This window comes from Dermacentor silvarum, chromosome 8 (assembly GCF_013339745.2).
Source record: "Dermacentor silvarum isolate Dsil-2018 chromosome 8, BIME_Dsil_1.4, whole genome shotgun sequence".
NCBI lineage: Eukaryota > Metazoa > Arthropoda > Arachnida > Ixodida > Ixodidae > Dermacentor > Dermacentor silvarum.
Window position 1 is genome coordinate 167,686,915 of NC_051161.1, and position 19,470 is coordinate 167,706,384.

General features: G+C 46.5%; 1 long non-coding RNA gene across 1 annotated transcript; it reads left to right on the forward strand.

Annotated features, from left to right (window-relative positions):
• The first annotated feature begins 14,074 nt into the window (after window positions 1-14,074).
• On the forward strand, window positions 14,075-17,657 carry LOC125947479 (uncharacterized). Its single transcript, XR_007468327.1, has 3 exons — window positions 14,075-14,199; window positions 15,984-16,080; window positions 17,576-17,657. It is a non-coding gene; the product is annotated as an uncharacterized LOC125947479 (long non-coding RNA).
• Window positions 17,658-19,470: the final 1,813 nt, after the last annotated feature.

Sequence of the window (19,470 nt, forward strand, 5' to 3'; positions counted from 1 at the left end):
GCCTCTTCTTGGCCGCTTATCATTTTAGGCTTCGTGCTTGGAAATGCGATTTTTCTTTTTTTTTACACTAATGCGTGGTACGGTCTGCGCACCTTTCTGGCGTTTTCACAGCGCATGTATATTTTTAGATTAGAGGTAGCATTCACACGACGTCACGTACGCTGGTCCTTTCCTCAGCTTCCACCGGTTGGCGTCCGGTTGGCGGCGTCTGCTGGAGATCAGTGGACCAAGCTAACGCGCAGCTTTCAGCGTGATAACTGTGCAACAATATAATGATACGGATTACGTGTGTGCATGGCTCAGTTGCAGACGTTTTTAGAAATTGCTTAAGGCAGATAGTATAATTCTAGTCCTCGAGAGGGATTACTGAGCGAGGGGGACATTACTTTTACGAACAATCAAAATTCATAATCAACTACAAATAAGTTACGTGTACTAATTTTGCTGAAATTTACTTCATGACACACCTGAAAGTTTACAAATTGCAGCCGGTGAGTTGGTAAGGCGTACTTTCTTGGAACGAATTTTCAAAAACAAGCATAAAAACAAAAATTGCAGGTGTGCATAAATTCGTGTAAATGAAACACAGATTGTTATACGCCGACACGAAAGCATACGGCCGCGTTGTACACAGCCACGTCGGACACAGGCGCGTTGCAGATGTCACATGACAAAAAAAAGAAAGCACAATGATAACGAAGATTGATAATAAAAAGGCAAAGAACAAGCTAAGAATAGCAGCAACACGCGGTAGTGATGAAAGGTACAGTACAAAAAAAGAAGCACTAAAAGAAACGAATACCATTTGCAACTAAGATTCTCTATCGGTCATGGTTATCGTTAGACATAACCGCGATATTTATCGAGCGTTAGTGTTCAAAAGATTGTATCGTTTTTAATGCAGAAAAGAACTTGTTAGTACACGAGATTTCTACAACTGAGGAAGGTAGTCGGTTCCACTGACTGATAGTTCTTGGAAAAAAAGAGCTGCTAAAGGCCGATGTATTACATTTGTATTCTCTAATCTTGTGTCCATGATCTTTGCCTGCGGATGTGTAGTGAGGGTGGTTAATGTATACGTCACGGGGAATTCGAGTACGAAAATGATATATGCTGTGTAAAAGCTTCAATCGAAAAGACGCTCTTCGGTGCTGCAGAGATTCCCATTTTGGCATCACCTTAATTGCACTAAACTGCCTGTCATACATTGGTATATCAAGTACATATCTTGCCGCCATGGACTGAACTTTTTCGAGCCTTTGTTTGTTAGTTACTGTTAAAGGGTCCCACACACAGCACGCGTATTCCAGCGCTGACATAACGTATGATTTATACAGTAACTCCCGGGTTTGTTGTAGAAACGCACGTGTATTTCGTCGTAAAAATACCAAGCTCCGGCCTTTCCACCAGATTCGATATTTATTCAATTTATTCAATTGACACCAGATTCGAGATATTTATTCCCAAAATTTGCAACAAAGTACATGGGCGTCCCATTCATTTTTGTGCTTCAATGCATAAAACGGCACTTTTTGAAGAAATTAAGTGGAACAACAGTACAAAATTACTGAAAGTTTGTTGGCAGCTATCTCGAAATCTCTGGCATTCTACAATTCGTTCCAAATGGATATGACTTTCAAACTTATCGGCTCAATTGGTAATATAAATATATTGCGTAATTAGCTAAAAGCTTAACGTTTTGTTGCCTCTTTCAATAATCGATCATGCATATCGATAGGGATGGTCGATTAAATAATTTAATCGATTAACGATTAATCGTTCGTCGGTTTAGCCTATAATTGATTAATCGCTGTCAATGGGGGGTTTTTCGTCGATTAATCGATTAATCGCCTTTTTTGGGGGGACGCTTTAAACAGGCTGAAACACAGTTAGCTACTCACGTATGTACCTATTATAACGTTTGAAAGGTGGAACCAGGATAATAAATAAAAGGGTATAACCTTTGATAAAGAATGATGTTAAATTCTTCAGGGCCAACTATAATTGCAACTAGTGAAGGAATAAACAATATACAGGGTGATCATATTTAGGTTTTACGGAATTTTTACAAAAGCTACATGGCTGAGCTGCTGCCGCCCGAGAGATGCGTTGGACGAAATCTGGCAACAACAGCACAGTGTTGTCTGCGAGCGCTACGGCGGTTGCGGTACTTTCCAGGTTCCAATGACTTTAGGCGGTGCACTACGCGCACCAGCTGCGGGGCAACTTGCCTGTACAAGGAGCTGTATGAATAAAAAAAAACTAAATTGAGAAACGATAGAAAAATTTGACCACAATGGCCCACCCCTGTGTGAGCGCGACACCTCGCCAAGATTGCGAAAGAAATTGGGGCTCTTATACGAGCACTTGCGGTATTAGTCCCTCACTGATCTTTCAACTTCAACGGGCGCATTGCACGCGGTTGTGAGACACCTTACAGGTGCCACGAAGTCAAATTAAATAAATTGGAGTCATGTTGGCCTTCGAAAATAAATCGAAAAACGCCTGTGTGACTCGTATAGTATATTCAACTTTGTGCGTAATTTCACGCGTACGTGTAGAAACACTGCAAAACCCTATAATTTCATAGCTCAAACCGGCCACGAATCGGATACCTTGTGCATATTAGCGGCAACTAAACTACGTGAACTCAACCTTTTACCTGCGGCCTGAATTCTATAGCCTCTATACGTGCACTATGATGAAATCAGGAATGAGCACGAAATTCATGCATTGATACTCTTGCACTATCCAATCTCGGAAGACCTCTTGCTAGGCGCATGGCCACAGAATTGGCAGACGATGGAGTCAATGCATGTTCTTTCACGTTTATTAGGCGGCACGGGCCTGGATTCATGCTTGTGATGATAACATTTATGCAATGTGTTCTTTTACCTCTTTTCTCCCATTATCATCCCCCATTGTGACCCTCTTTCTTTCCCTCTTCCCTTATGTAGAGTAGCAGGCCAGGTACCACATTTTCCGGTCGACCTCTCTACATTTTCCAATCAATAAACTACTTCTTGCGCTATTGCGACATAACTGCAGCAGCGCAAATAGGACAAAAGAGACACACAAGAAAAAGCAAGAAGGTTAACCAAAAGTACGGCCGGTTGGCTGCCCTGCTCCGAGGGGAAGGCATGATGGATTGAAATATTGAAGGAGACGGCGAAGGCAAAAGTTCGCGGTCGCAGTAGTAAACGCAGGTTGTCCGTAAAAGCCTTTACAGGTACATCGATTTTTGAGAGGTCATTCCAATACGCGAAGCTTTCTGCAATATCTGGGAACCACGCAAAACGACTGGGCTAGAATAGACAACCGAAATGCAGCATATTGCCACCTGGTGTTTTGAGCCAGCCAACAATCATAATTGGGTGCCCAGCAAGAACGAAGAAGACGACGAAGTCGAAGATCCCGCCCCAGCTGGAGAACCGTCCCTTCGTGTCTTGCATTCTTCGTGCCTGGCTGCTGGCACGAAGTACTGTTGCTTGCGCTTTCCTTAGCGCGTGACAAACTGGTGGAGCTGCTGGGTAATCTAATCTGTGCACCAAACCCCTCCGAGCAGCAGGAGCTCCAGTCCCGTACCGGTGGTTACGCCTGTACACCGCGCCAGCAGAAGGATCCGTGGACAAGCCCCTGAGTTTGGACTCCTCCCAGAGACAATGGCAGCTCCGACCACCCCAACCGGATGGAAGGCACTACGCCGATTCATTGTGCGCTACTCAATTCGCGAACACCGAATCCCTTCCACGGTGCTATGCATGAGGATGTTGAAGATTGGCTGGTGCACTATGAACGTGTTGCCACGTTCAACAAGTGGGACGATGCAGACAAACTGAAAAACGGATATTTCAGCCTTATCGATGGCGCACGTGCTTGGTATGAGAACCGTGCAGATACCCTAACTTCATGGGAAGAATTCAAACGCCGTCTTTTTGAGACGTGTGAGAGCCCTGATCGCCGAGAACGAGCTGAGCGTTATCTCCAGTCCCGTATTCAAATGCCGAACGAAGGTGTCGCAATGTATGTCGAGGACATGACGCGTCTCTTTCGACGACCCGACCCCGGCATGTCAGAAGAAAAGAAGGTGCGGTACCTGATGCGAGGAGTGAAAGAGCAGCTGTTCGGTGGTCTCGTACGCAGTCCTCCCAAGACTGTGTCAGAATTTCTTTCCTAGGCCGTCACCATGGAACAGACTCTTCGGCAGCGGGCACCATCATACGAACGCCAAGTGAACGCTGCCTCACCTACAGACTTCTTCGGAGCTCTCGGGGGCCACGTCGATTTCTTCCGAGAGCTCATCCGTTCCGTAATTCGCGAAGAACTCCAGAAACTGTCGGTACCTTCACAGCCGATGCTCAGCTCTTTGTCCAGCGTTGTCCGTGACGAAGTCCAGCATGCGCTAAGAGAACCACCCTTCAACACAGAAGCTCAATCGGTCAGAACTAACAGCCCCCGTATGTCATATTCGCAAGCTTTGCGGCAACCTGCACCACCTTCCTCCCCGTTTCGCACCGCGTCCCCGGCCATACTACAGCCCGACCAAGCGGCCTCGTATTACCACGACAACCGACAGGAGGCCCCAAGAAAATCAGACGTGTGGCGGGCACCTGATCGCCGTCCCCTTTGCTTTCACTGTGGCGAAGCTGGGCATGTCTGCCGACAGTGCTCATATCGAGAGCTCGGACTACGCGGATTCCCAGCAAACTCGCCGCGACCTAGGTGCGGCCAGCGTCCTCCTGCAATTGAAGAATACGTTGCCCAGCAGCGCGGATCCTCATCAGCTCGACACCAGTCACGCTCCCCTTCGCCGCGGCGGTTTTCTCCGACTCGCCGTACATATTCGAGCGTGGTGCAGGGTCGGTCGCCCAGCCCGCGCCGGGAAAACTAACCACAGCGGCCTTCGGGGGCGAGGCCGCTCAGTCTGGACGTGCTCAAGGACCCCTGCTGACGCGTACGCGAATCGACGATACATCGACGACGACAGTACCTGCTGATTACGGAAGAAAAATTTCCTTGGACATTCCTGTATTGCTCGACGGTCGTGAATTGACTGCTTTAGTGGACACTGGAGCGGATTATTCAATAATCAGCGAAAAACTGGCCACCCTTCTAAAGAAAGTGACGACGCCTTGGAATCGAACGCCAGTTCGTACAGCCGGCAGGCACATTGTCACACCACTCGGCATGTGCACGGCACGAATAGAGATTCGCGGCTCTACGTTCGTTGCCAGCTTGAGCATTCTCCCTCAGTGTTCTCGAGACCTAATCATCGGCATGGACTTTCTCAGGGAGCACGGAGCTATCATCGACATTCGACAACGCCTCGTCACTTTCTCGACAAAGAGCGCCGCAGCGACGACCAACACCATCCGCCCTCGAGCACCTCCGTGTTATCGACGACGCTGTCACGTTACCACCGCGTGCAAGTGTCGTGGTTCAAGTGGCATGTGACAGGCTCTTACACGGTGAAGCGGTCGCAGAAAGCAATCACTCGCTCCTGCTTTCTCAAGGCGTTTGCGTAGCAAGACGCCTTATTGATCTTCATGCTGGCCACTCTGACGTTCTTGTCACGAACTTAAGCTACGAACACCGCCACCTTTCCCCGGTACTGTCATCGCCTACGCCGACCCAATCGCCGATGTCACTGAATGTTTTGTTTCCGAGGCAATTGGCACTGCTGAAGCACCTTTACGCAACGTCGACATTAGTCCAACGCTTTTTGAAGACAACAAACAACCCTTGCGCAAGCTGTTACTCGAGTTTCACTCTTGCTTTGCACGGTCGTCGAAGATACGTCAAACGGCGATTACGAAACACCGTATCATCACCTATGACGACGCGCACCCAATACAGCAACAGCCTTATCGTGTTTCCCCAACCGAACGACATGCCATTCAAACGCAGGTGAAGGAAATGCTTCAAGACGGCGTAATACAGCCTTCATGCAGCCCCTGGTCATCGCCAGTCATGCTTGTTAAAAAGAAAGATGGCACGCTTCGGTTTTGTGTTGGCTATCGGAAGCTAAACAACGTCACAAAGAAAGACGTGTACCCGTTGCCTCGTGTCGATGATTCTCTGGACAGGCTCAGGCGCGCGAAGTATTTCTCCTCTATCGATCTGAAAAGTGGCTACTGGCAAATTGAAGTAGATGAGCGGGACCGCGAGAAAACTGCCTTTGTTACTCCGGACGGCCTTTACGAATTTCGAGTACTCCCTTTCGGCCTCTGTTCCGCTCCAGCCACATTCCAGCGAATGATAGATACCGTTCTCGCTGACCTCAAATGGAAAAGCTGCTTCGTCTATCTCGATGATGTCGTTGTCTTCTCGGAATCTTTTGACGAACACCTTCGACGCCTTCGGAATGTACTCGAAGCCATTTGATCGGCTGACCTTACCCTCAAGCCAGAGAAATGCCATTTTGGTTACGAGGAACTGAAGTTTCTCGGACACGTCGAGCGCGGCAGGTGTTCGGCCCGATCCCGAGAAGACTGCTGCCGTAGCTGTTTTTCCAGCTCCAACAGACAAGAAAAGTGTCAGACGATTTTTGGGCTTGTTAGCATATTATCGACGCTTCATTGAAAATTTTTCGAAGATTGCAGAGCCGCTATTTCGCCTTACGCGTGACGATGTGCCATTCCTCTGGATTGATGAACAACAGACCGCCTTTGCCGAGCTACAACGTCGATTGTCTTCTCCTCCCGTGCTTGGTCATTTCGATGAGGACGCCGACACAGAAGTACGCACTGACGCCAGCAATAGCGGTCTCGGAGATATCCTGGTCCAAAGGCAAGACGGGACTGAACGAGTTATAGCCTACGCGAGCCGAACTCTGTCACGCGCCGAGTCCAATTATTCCACCACAGAGAAGGAGTGCCTCGCGGTCATTTGGGCTACTACAAAGTTTAGGCCGTGTCTCTACGGGCGGCCATTTAAAGTTGTGATCGATCATCACGCTTTATGCTGGTTGGCCAACCTTCGAGACCCTTCTGGACGTTGGAGTCTACGACTCCAGGAATTTAACATCACCATCGTATACAAGTCAGGCAGAAAACATGAAGATGCTGACACGCTATCACGAGCACCTGTTGAATCTGAGAATCCTGACGAGGAAGATGACAGCGCCTTCCTGGGAGCCCTCAGCGGGCTGGATCTGCTCGCTAAACAGCGATCGGACACTGAGTTAAGGCCCATCATCGATCACTTAGAAGGCGGCATCGCGTCCATTCCTCGCTCGATTTCGCGACAGTTGTCGTCGTTTTGCCTACGAGAGGGCATCTTATACAAAAGAAACACAGGTGCCGGCGACAAACCACATCTTCTAGTAGTGCCTCAAGCCCTTCGCGACGACATTCTATTAGCCTGCCACGACGAGCCGACATCTGGTCACTTGGGCTACTCAAGGACTCTGGACAGGGTACGACAACTGTACTACTGGCCTAGACTGACTGCTTGCGTCAAACGCTACGTGAAAGGATGTCGTGAATGCCAGCGCCGCAAGTCACCCCCCTTCAAGCCTGCAGGCCTTCTACAACCCATCGAACCTCCGCGTACGCCGTTTGATCAAGTTGGAATGGACCTTCTTGGCCCATTTCCCTTGTCTTCCTCCGGCAATAAGTGGATCATTGTCGCAAACGATTACTTGACGCGTTACGCTGAGACGAAGGCACTACCACGCGGGACAGCATCTGAGGTTGCCCAGTTTTTTATGCATCACATTATGCTTCGGCATGGCGCACCGTCATTCATCATCACTGACCGAGGGACCGCATTTACGGCGAAGCTCCTGGACGACATCTTCAAGTTGAGTTACACGAGTCATCGAAAGGCCACTGCATACCACCCTCAGACTAACGGCTTGACAGAAAGACTAAACAGAACACTGGCAGACATGATATCTATGTACGTGGATGTGCAACACAAAACGTGGGACGAAATCCTGCCGTACGTAACGTTGGCGTACAACAATGCCACGCAGGAAACTACACGATTCACGCCGTTTCGTTTCGTTTATGGTCGAGATGTTCAAACTATGCTCGACGCCATGATTCCGTATGACGACATCGATGAGCTCGACCAGTTAGCTCCTGACGTCGAGGAGTACATTCAGCGCGCCGAGGAAGCACGTCATCTGGCCCGTGTGCACATAAGACAGCAGCAGTCTACAGATGCAATAAGGTACAATCTCCACCATCGACAAGTTACCTATGAGCCCGGCGACCAAGTTTGGGTTTGGACGCCCATTAGACGGCGAGGCCTCAGCGAGAAACTCCTGAGCAAGTACTTCGGACCGTACACAGTACTAAGGCGTGTCAGCGACGTGAACTATGAAGTGATTCGTGACGGAGACCTGCCATCGTCCAAGCGCCGATTACACCGTGCAGAGATTGTACATGTCGTCCGCCTCAAGCCGTATTTTACACGGTGATGTTCACATAGTGTACTGTTGAACAAACTTTTTGCTGTAGTCGCGTCGTGCTCCGAAGAACTCCGAAGCGAATTTTTTTCCCGACCACAGAACGCATTTTTTGCCTAGTGTGCATGTCCGTATTTGGGATAGCGCGTTTACATTTTTTTTGTGCGTCTTACCTAATTTGTGTACTTTCCATCTACGTCCTGTGTTTGAGCATCGAGTCGATGCTTCATTGGGAGGGAGAATAATGCCACCTGGTGTTTTGAGCCAGCCAACAATCATCATTGGGTGCCCAGCAAGAACGGAGGAGACGACGAAGTCGAAGATCCCGCGCCAGCTGGAGAACCGTCCCTTCGTGTCTGGCATTCTTCGTGCCTGGCTGCTGGCACGAAGTACTGTTGCTTGCGCTTGCCTAAGCGCGTGACAATATCTTTTAGCGCAGTTGCCGAGTGTTTTATTAATGTACCAACAAATTCACTTTTCATCCCGTCTGCACTTTAATAACTTTCTGAGTTGATGATGGTTGAGGTACAGCACCGATGATCTGTGCCTCTATGAAGACTCGACAATAGAGTTCTCTGGCTGCGTCCCTTTTTGATAGTAGTATGAGCATAAAAATGACCTCATGGAATAAGACCACTGTAAAATTACATCATGTTCGCGCCCAGAGTTTTCTGTTACACTTGAAATCAACAGCTAATAATTCCCATAGCCCACTGCCACCTGTCGGATTTGAACGGCTGCTTAAGAATCGCAGAACCTCCCCATATACAGGGTCATTCCGGTTGAATACGTTCAATAGCCACTGGAAGGGCGGCAAGCTCAGATCTTTTTGACGTGTTTATATGCAACGTGTGTAACGGATTGAACTGGCCACAGATAAGTGCGCTGCGATAGCTTTCACACGGAAGCTTATCTGTCGGTATCCGATTCTTATCAACGGCAATGCTATTCCAAATGTGACACACCACAAATACCTCGGTGTTGTCATTGATCGCGTTGTTTCGTGGTCGAAGCATGTGGTAATGTTAAAGAAAAAAATTAACTGGACTTGGTCAACTTTTTCGCTTTCTGGCCGGTATGAAGTGGGGCCTATCTGCGTGGTCGCTGCTGCGGTTGTACCAGGCTCCCTACGTCGGCAACATTCGGTATAGCCTGGCAGTTTTATGAAGTATGAGCCCATCATGTTTGCGTACGCTGGAAAGTGCACAGGCACAGATGCTGAGAAAATGTCTAGAGGTTCTACGTTACACCTCAACTTGTGGTACAATTGAGGAAGCTCGCGTCACTCCCTAAGCTGTGTATCTACGATGCGAACGGCTTCGAGTATTCCTGCGGCTGCTGTGCCGTCACCGAAGCCACCCTTATCGACACTTCCGACATACGGCTGGACCCCACTTTGTTGAGAGCCAGTAAATGCCAAGAATCCGCCATACCATTATGCTTTGCTCCTGCTGACCTTCCACGTATGCCCCCACGGGTAATGTCCAAAATACGGGTATGTCTTTCTATTCCCGAATTGCTAAAACGTCGCGGATACCTACCGTGGACCTAAGACATCCAACACTTATTGTCGCGAGACGAAAGGCGAGAGAATTCCACCGGCAGCCACCTTTACTGAAGCGGCCACAACAACCAACGTCGTTCACGTCGTCTTCTCCACACCACCAGTTCGAAAAATGGGCGCCCGATCTGCCGATGATGAACCTCTGACTAGCAGCACCGGTAACAGAAAAACGAAAAAAAAATTGCCCCCACCTCCCCGAAGGGAATCGTGAGGAAATGAGAATGCATTTCTTGCGCCGAGAGTACACGGCGTAGTAATTTTAATGGCGTAAATTAATGACGAGACGAGGATTTATACCGTAACCATTTATTTACACATTCATCAGCACCTGTTTGTGTTGTCATTGTACCTGACGGCCATAATCACAGCCTTGTGGTCGCTAAAGTGTACAGTCAAAGGGTCTTTGAGAAGCATGCGCACGTCACAGTTTCGGGTAAAGGCGAGATCAATGCAACTTCCGTGAATGGTAGTCGGACACTTGTCGGACTCGGCGGAGGCACACTGCATAGAGTACTTTGTCCGCATGTACTCCACCAACCACTCGCCGCTCCTCTTTCTCAAGTCCACGTTAAAGTCACCAACCAAGACGACGGGGTCAGATTCTTTGGAGCGCACACACACACACTTTCCATAGCCGCGTCCAGTTGCGTGGCAACGGCGTCACGAGGTACACGGTCACCACAAAGACTCCGTCTCCGGTGTAGGCAAGGGTGTAGAAGTCTTTGTACGGAGACGTGTCTCGGACGGGCGAGGTGGCAACGGCATGCGATATGAGGTTCCCATACACGTTAGCAACGAGATTAACGCCGCAGTATTCGCCGTCCTTGCCGCTTCGAGCAAAGTAGTAAGGAGGGTAGTAGCAAGGCGGGTAGAGGGGGGGGGGGGGGCGGGGCTACTGCAGTGACGTCACCTCCAGCGAGAGGTGTAATGCTCGGGTTGGATTGTATTACACTTCTTGCTAGGGGTGCTGCGGTGTATTACACCGCAGCGCCCTCTACGACGGCGCCGAACCCGCTGCAACCAAACCGAACATAATCTGGACGCGAGCGAGCGGCGCTTTCGCGCGCGTTGGGGGGAGTGTCAGCACCTCTCCTTATTCTTACACCGTGAGTTATTCGCCACTCCTTCTCTCGCTGTTCGCTCGCTCTCCTCCCTGCGCCCCACTCTCCCGTTCGCTCGCTCGCACGTATATATAAATGGAGTGAAGCGCGCGCCTCACTCTCGACACCGTGGAAGCACCTGCACCTACCCTCTCCTACACTCTCTCCACACACGCGGAAGCTCCGCCGAGTTCCCGCGATGCGAGCGCCCTCACACGCCAGAGCGCGCTCCTCCTCTCCACTCACTCTCCGCTACTCCGCCCGCACCCTACTCCGGTTGCTAGGGGCGAGGATAAGCGCGCGCGCCTGCAGGTGTTGCTATGGGAGAGGGAGTGAGAGCGGAGAAATAACACCTGCCGGCGCGCTGACACCGACAGACGTCTGACATGCCCCGACTAAGAAATTCGTTCGCATTTAAAAACGAGCTCGCTGTGCAATAGGTTACATAAACATGCAGGGTGGTAGAAGAAAGGAAAAAAAAGGTTAGAGATTGAGGAGCAATTAAATAGAGAACAAATAGGTGTGTACGCGGTTACAGAAACGCACCTTAGAGACTTAAAAGTGCCACCAATGATTGATAATTATGTTTTGGAAGGATGCAACCAAATCGGAAAGAAAGGGCCGGGAGTCGGAATGCTCCTAAATGGGGGGGGGGGGGGGGGGGCGAATTGGAAAGAGTAAATTCAAAGTGTGAAGAGCATCTTGGCTATAGGCACAGTCAGTGCCTGATACGTGACGCATTTATGGACAAGAAAAAATTGGAAACAAATAAACAAAGAGTTAGTGGAATGCCTAAGTGCGGATATTGAGAGTTTCGGGAATGAGGGCGAAATTATCCTGTTGGGCGACATGAATGCCCACATAGAGGATCTAGACGGTTATATACCGACAACAACGGAAGGTTAATGCTAGATCTCTGTGAGTAACGTACCCTCGCTATTGTGAATACGAGGCCTAAATGTAATGGCCAGATCACATAGGAAGGCGTAAATAGACAAGGGCAGCGATGGGGGCTTGTTGGTGACCCATGAGGAACACCTTTGATGTAGCGTGAAACAACGTGTCATTCCATACTAACCACTCGAAATCAACAAAGAGAGGAATTGTGCCTCAGCAAAGCATTAAAGAAATCTAGCGCTCACCTAATGAAGCGTAGCTTCCAGAATCAAACAACGCGCTTGAAGGAAGCTGGATATCCAGAACATGTGTCAGTGTCGATAGCAGAAAAGCAGCTGAGAATAATTCGCGGAAGTTCAGGTCAATTTAACACTGAGCACCGCGCGAGTGCAGGAATGAGAAGCACAGCCGTAATCCCCTATATTCCCAAACATAATCCCAAGACGGTGGCACTCCGCGATAACCCTTACAAAAATGAGTATTGAATTTCCGTTCTCGATTTGTTAAGTATCATTGATTCCATGGAAATTCCATGAAACTCCAACACTCAATGAGCCAGCACAATGAGATTTCACTAAAAATTCCGTTGTGCATTGCTCAATAAGTTTTCTGTTGACGAATTTTCATGGATTTCTAATTGCATTTTCTCACTTAAGGCGCGCGATCCAATGAAGGAAGCCAGGCATCCTGGCTAACTCTTTGCGTTACGTTCGGATATGCGCTGCCATCGTAGGCCGAAGATTGCCATTCTTGAATTTTTGAGGTCACTCTCCCACCTCCCCCAATCCCCCCCCCTCCCCCATCGTACCCATTGGCGGATCCAGAAAAGAGACCCTGCGACAAAACAGTGAAAACGTTGTCCGTGTTTACTTCTCTCCGCCCACGTGTAGCCTCGCGCTGTAGGCACATACTTCAGGATGACGCACCAACTTGCCCAAACTTACGTTTCCTGCTGTCCACGAACTATAACTACTGAGCGCCTCATTTGTTGCGCTAATACCCCTCATCATTTAATTACTATGGCTGGCGACAGCATGCCTAGCTTCATGCCTTGCTCAATGCATGCAGAAGCAGACAGAATACTAACAGAAGACCGGTTTTTGAACTTGTGTTTCGAACCTATCATACGTCGATGTATGGATCTCACTGGTGTCTACTAAAATGTCTATTAGGTAGCATCGCAAGCTATCACGCGAATACAGAGCCAGCGGAAAGGCGACCTCGAGTAAATTTTCACTATTACTTTACGGCAAGATATGCAACAAAATGCAGTGCGATTCACACCACCGATTGGCAGAGGTCGTGCGACCAGCCACAATGATGATGATGATGATGATGATTACATTTATCGCTATCAAAAACCTTTGAAACAGAACGGAGACAAATGTCACCTAGCTTGCTTGGTTTATTCGCGATTTACAACATCTGTAAATGGCGACTCGACTCATGGAGACTCATGTTCACAGCAGCAAGCACGACCTGCCCATCGCTTCAACAAAACATTTCGCGATTGATGCCGTTCACGTCTGCTCGCGCCGTCATCGCCGCGTAAAATAATCTTCACCGCATTGGTTAACCAGCTTTGCCACTGCGTTCGCGCGACTGAGAAATCAAGCACTTAGCGAATGAGCCAGAACAGTGGTGATTCGCGATCACTTGCGACCGGTTGCTTTGTGACCAACTTGATCGAAATGTAGCCTTCGAGATCAGTTGCGCTGAGGTGATCTCAAAGGCCTTCCCTAAGTGTTGTCCTCAACACTAAATGATTGTTTAACGCAGCCAATAGTCATTTGCACAAGGATATATTTTATTGTAATACACTCTGTGTATAGCTGATGACATATCAAAGAATACTGAAGTTTTTTTTTTAATGATGTTCAATGTTTTTTACCAAACCTAGCGAAATCTAAAAAAGTTAACAAGCAACATTGGTATATCATTTTTTTTCGTTTTTCTTGGGTTTTTTACGTTTGTTTTTGTCGCCATTTTGCATTTCTTTCTTGGTCTGCGTGTGCGCCATGTGTGTGTCGTGAGCTCTAAGACGTGAGTGTGTGTTGCCATCTGCTACTGCGCGATAAGGAACATTTTGTCAAGACGAAAAGCGGGATGTATCTATATACCGTCCGTGCATTGGCTGACGCGGAGGTATGCTACCGACTCGACTGCGTGGACGCGGGCATGAAGAAAGGAGCGCCGACTGACCCAACGATACTTTGACTCCGGTAAGCACTTGTCTCGTGTTGCGTCTATAACTGATTTCCCAGCTGAATGTATGTTTCACGCCTGGTTCACGGCGCCAGTGTCAAAGAATTTTGTGCGGGGCCGGTCCGGTGTGCGTGTGGCGTGTTGCATTCGCCTTCCGCCGATGGAGCGCCAAGGTGTGGGCATGTCGTCCGTTTAAGCTGAGCATTGAGCAGCCAGGGACGATTTATCTGTACTGCAGTTTAAGCAAGTTTGTCGCAATCAGACCACCTAAATACTGAACTGCAACAAACCACTTAAAGAGGGGCGCTTGTTTATGTGTTCTCATGCTCGTCCCTACCCGTTGCGGTAGCTGATAGTGGCTATGACGTTGCGCTGCAAGGTCGCGGGTTCAGCTCCGGCCGCGGCAGCCGGATTTCGATTGGGCGAAATGCAGAAACGCTCGTGCTTAGATATAGGTGGTTAAATTTAATCCAGAGCCATACACTGCGATGTGCCTTATAAAGGCTTTGGCTCGTAAAATCCCAGAATGTGATTGATCAGAATAATGCTTGACCCTGTGTTTTAAGCGGTACTATTGCAGCGGGGCCCATGCCATATCCGTTTATATAAACATCGAACTCGCTGTCTGTTTTTTTTTGTACGTTATAAAATAATCATACAGAAATATGAACGATATCGTGTCATGTCTAAAAAACAGCCAGTTTGATTGTTCGCGAATGGAATGCTACCGTATTGTGAAAAAGAAAATAAATGCTCACAGCACATGGGATCGACGCCACCAGTTTCCCTCCCATCCCAGGGTATCTTTTACACGTCGCAAAACTATTTCTACGAAATTATTTTTGTACTGTTAATAATTTGAAAACCAATATTTTACTCGTGGCGTATGATAGAAAAAACACGCTAGTCAGGTGTTGCTATAAGTATATTCCTTCGCGCAAAAAAAAAAAAAAGAAAATAAGATCTGTGAAAGAATGCAAGCCAGAGAGAGAAAATATGCAAGTCGGAGGACTGACAAGAATTGCGACTTTTATGTACTCGGCGCAAAAAATGCCTTTAGCCGATGTCATATTGTCAGACATTTCTTTTGAAGTTCTTTAAATGTTCTGCGAAAAACTGTCGGTAAAAGAAATTGGTTCTTGGTATTTCACTATATCTAAAACATATGCCGTGAACAATAAAAAGTTCAACTGATTCATTCAGTCACATAAAAACCGTGTTAACACAGTAGCTGGTACCAACAAACACTTACTTAATAAGCATCAAGTGCTTATTGACATCTTTTATCCTTGAGTTCATTTCGTTGTGTAGCTTGCACAATACTGCGTTTTACAATTTTTTAAATAGTGGCATCCACAGCATCAGGACAAAAGGGTATGGCAGTTGCTGGGCGCAAACTTGTGTGAATGTAAAAACAATGTTTAAGACTGTTACCTGCATTTGTGAATATACTTACACACAGAATAAACAGTGGTAAGACAACAAGCCACAGTTGAACATGCCCTTCCTCATAAAAAGTTCTGTGCACGCGCTCCATAATACTTATGAGTGTGTAGGTATTGACGCCCTCTAGCAGCATTAGGTAGGAACTCCATGACTCCGGACAGGAAAAACATAAAAACACTGCAACAATGTTGTTCCTGTTAGCCTTCAATCCGTGCCAGCTTTTATAAGGAATATTGAATACTGTGGCATCTTAAAAAGAAGTTACGATGTGCTCATACTGCTGATTTTTACGTTCCTTTTTCTGCTAGAAAAAAATAGCTATGGTAATTTTTTTCATTCAAAACTATCTATGCAGCATGTGTGCCACTCAAGTGCAACAGCTTCACGAGGCATCCCAGGCCCCGAAAGGAGAAGTTGGAAGAAGATGCAAGAGCAGCATGCCAATGTTGTTGGTGAGAGCCTTGTAACATTGTCACATTATACATAAATTTTAAGAATGCTAATCTCGTAAAGCGATTACTAGCACGCAATGTTTGTAGAAATTCAAACAAGACAGAACTTGAAGAAGAAGGCTTGAAGAATGGTTAAACAAAAATACCACTAGGACCAACATTTTGGCAAGCGAATTGTCTTAAGTCAAGCCAGCACCTGATTTCTGCTCCCCCACTTCATTGGGGGAAGATGAGAATGATGCAGACAGTGCATAGAGTAAGGTGAGGGAATTGTAAGTGTTCAAAAAAGAGGACAGAAACACAACAAGGAGGTGTAGGTTTCTTGTAATAGAGAACATGTAGGGATACTAGTGTTGTTTCATCCAAGTAGGGGTGACAAACCTAGAAGACAATTTGTGTGTATGCAAGTGTTTCCTGTGTTGGGCCTAGTTAAACGAGAACGAAGATATATGGTTTGGATATTGCAAAAGAAAGAGCAATAAAAAGAAAGAACTAGAATCTCAGTTGTATCCAGATATTTTTGATGAAGCCAAGAAGCATGAAATGAAAGCGAAAGGCACAAATGCACATCTTATCGAAACCAGAGGGCATTAAAGTAGAGATAAAATAAATGATCGCTTGAGTTATGAATTTATCATAGCCCACCAGCTAGCACACACACAGTCCTAGGTGTATTTGTGCTCTATATGACTATGATGGCACATTTCAAAACATTGTTAGCTGTTTGCGACACGCTACCTTTTTCGTTGCTTTTTGTTTTAAAAAAAGACCTGCAAATCTTTTTTAATAGAAGATTCTCGGCTTCACTCAGCTCTCACATATAGCTTATTGCTATCACAAGGTGGCATTAACCCGACTCATGTTAAATGCTAGCTTCGCCATTAGCAGGACCTTAGCAGCCATACGAAGATGAAGAGCCTCTTCACGTTTGTGTGACAGGCACATTATGCATGAATTTCATTTAGAAGTTCAGCAGGCTGCATAGACCTTAGAAGATTTGAGGTCTTTCACTTAGTCATAAAAATAGCTATAGAGAAAGTAGTGCATTGCAAACAGAGGCAATATTTTCAAATATGCTTTGCAAGCCTTGTGTTGACATAGTGACCATATGTTAATTTTAAAGTTGTAATTGGTGAATAGCATTTAGGCAAGAACACAAAAATATTAGAGGTCTCTTGTGGATGATAAGAACATCAAGCTAGTTTAATCTGCATAGAAGTTCACTTATTGCATATATGCACTTATTTCATAGTTCACTGCATAGAAGTTCATTGACGATCCTGTGTCGCAGCAGAGACATCACTCTTGCCACATTTACCATGGCTCGTTATACTGTTCTTATACCTTATGCAGAACAATTTCACCTGCATTAAACCACACAAGCTTTAAGCACTAATATAACTTGCTTACTTTTATGGCTTTAAGCCTAACCTTTCACTGCTATTGATGACGGTACATGTTGGTTATCTAACTGATAACATATCTTGTCTTTCAGGATATGCCAGCATGAAGTTTCCAGGCGCAAGTGTTTCTTATATAAAAGACAGCCTGTTGTCTCACCACACAAGGGAAATAAAATCAGTATATAAAAATGCCTTTTCATGTGCCTTTGTTGTTTTCCTGTTGGCTGCAGTTAATATTCAGCCTCAGTGAGCCAAATCTTGCTACTTTAGACCTTGGTGGGATATATCCCAGTACAATTAAAATACAATGAAAATTCATCTTGGTCTATATCCAATAAATATACAGTAACGAACCAATGGAAAAACAACACAATAATACTACAATGGATTTCCAATGGAATCACGGTGGCCACTTTCCCATGACTGCTCAACAAATCTACAATGAAATGCCAATAAAAATTCCACAATTTTTTGTTGTTGGTGGCACAAAATATCAATGGAAAACCGATGGAATTCCAACATTTTTTGTAAGGGAACATAAGGGTCTTTTTTTCAGTACCCGATAAGCTCTGTGTGAAAATAAATCCCCCTAAGACATAAAAAGTTGAGTGCACAAAAAGGCATAACATAAAGTTCGTAGATCAATTGCAAGGCATTTGTAGTGTATCGCATTCCTTTCTCGTGTGAGAAACAATACGTCGGTCAAACCAGTAGGTGCGTAAATGAGCGGTTGAGAGAGCACAAAACAAAACAAAAAGCTGCTGCCCGATGGGTTTCTCGGCCTCCATATTCAGTCACATGGTTGCCGTTCTTAATTTGACAAGTCCATTGTTGTTGGTCAATATAAAAAAGAGATCACCCGGTTGATTGTTGAGGCAGAGCTTATCTACGCACTTGGCGAATTGTGCATTAGCAAGCCTTCGATAGCACTGTCTCCTAAGGAGTTACATTTCCTGCATAAGCGGGGACAGGTTGTTCTGGCAGGTTGTCACGGGTCATTGATTATGGTTCGATAGTGTGAATTCATGCGCGCATCTTTCTCAGTGCTTCCACGTGATGTATGTCTGCTATGGCGCATGTGGCAATGTTTTGAGAATAAACATTGCTGTTGCTAGTAGCGCTGTGTGTTGTCTTTTTATTTGTGCCTTCTTGTGTCCTGTTATGGTTCGCGCTGCATCAAAAGGAAATACACAATCGGCCATCGATTACTGTCTGATGACAGAAGGAATTTGTGGTAAGTTGAAAGAAATGGTAATTGACGAGGAAGGGGATAGCAGCGTAGGGAGTGACCATAAACGCATCATTTTGGAAATGGGATATATAGTTGGGAAAGAGAACAAGGGACGAAGAACAACCAGTCCAAATTTGAACGCTGAACAAAAAGCAAATATAGTCACAAGAGTCGACAAAAAACTTGACAAATGGCCAAGCAAGGAGCGGGAATATTGTGACCTTGTAAATGTAATGGCGACAGAAATGTGGAAACAGAAGCAACATGCTTGTTGGACAATATCAGGAATCTGGGACATCGCCGAACAGTGCCTCTAGCGGCCGCCTCTGAAAACATGCGCCTTTTCTATGGGAGAGCGTCGTTTTTCTCAAATAACTAATCATAGAAGCCATCTTTCAAAATATTACCGTGGAAATAGGCTCTAGGAGCTTAGCCCGACATCTCATGCAAGCGGTACTATTACTTACGACAGAAAACACGTTCCAAATTGCGGGCGAAGTTCGAAGTATGGGAGTCTATGGAAAAGGCCAAATTTTGGAGGCTTTTTTGGCCAGTAAAAAGCAATTTGCGATGAGCCTATTGCATCGATCGACGTATTACCGGGGATTTATCAACTTCAGTGACTCGGCTTTCAGCTAGTTGCAGCAGCAGCTCTTGAAATGGCAAAAAAGTCGTTCCAAAATCGCAGTTTTCATAACGAGGTCGCAGAATTTATTGTGGCACGTATATAAACCTAGATTTTGCCCCCAGCAGCAC